We start from the raw sequence: 930 nt of genomic DNA, 5'->3' as shown, positions 1-930 counted from the left end.
CTTCATGGTAGGGAAGGTGTGTTAGTGATGTATTCATAAGGCAGCAAGCGTGTGAGGAAGCTGGTCACGTTGCATTCATAGTCAAGAAAGAGAAAGAGATGGACGCTGGTGCTCAGCTCGCTTTCTCCTTTTCCAGCCCTGCCTCCCCTGTTTCAGTCTGGAGCACCAGCCCAAGGGATGAGGCCACCCACATTTAGGATGAGCCCTGCTTCCTCAGTTCAACTTCTCTGGAAACACTCTCATAGATAATACCCAGAAATGCGTGTCCTAGATGATTGTAAACCTAGTCAAGACAACAATGAAAATTCACCCTCACACTCCATGTCAGCTCCCCTGCCTTCCTCCTTTATTCTTCCACTCTTCCTTTTCTCAGAATATCTGAGTCCATGTCCTCTGTCTCTTCCTCCTTGTTTCATCTTCCCTCCTCTTTTCTTTACCCACCTTCTCACTAAATCAGTTTGGCCTCGTCTCTGTCCTAACGTAATGAATCTACAGATGGCATGTGAGAAGACGGATCATTCTTTCTGCAAACTCTGCTCTTAGTTGCTACCGTTCCTCGCGCTCTTGTCTCTCCATGGCCTCTGGTAGGTTTGCTTTTTCTTCTTTTCTCCTTAAATGGTGGCATTCCCTGCGTTCCTTCCCGGCCCCTCTTCTTTTCCCATTCTGCATTCTTTCCTGGGCACGATCTTCCACCCTCATGGTTCCGTCCAACATTATGCTGGCAGCATCCAAACCTGCGTTTCCACCTAGGATCCTCCAGGAGATCTCGGAGCCATACTCGCAATGATCTGGTGGACTTCTCCAGCTGTCTTCCCACAGATTTTCCACACTCAGTCTTTCCAAGCAAACTTTACCTTTGTCTTTCCTACAGGTGTTTCTTTTGAAAGTCTATTATATCAATAAATGAGATCACTATTTATCTAGTCAGCC

This window comes from Nannospalax galili, unplaced genomic scaffold, assembly GCF_000622305.1.
Source record: "Nannospalax galili isolate Female #2095 unplaced genomic scaffold, S.galili_v1.0 scaffold264, whole genome shotgun sequence".
NCBI lineage: Eukaryota > Metazoa > Chordata > Mammalia > Rodentia > Spalacidae > Nannospalax > Nannospalax galili.
The sequence above is the reverse complement of the archived record's forward strand: the minus strand, read 5'-3'. Positions refer to the sequence as shown.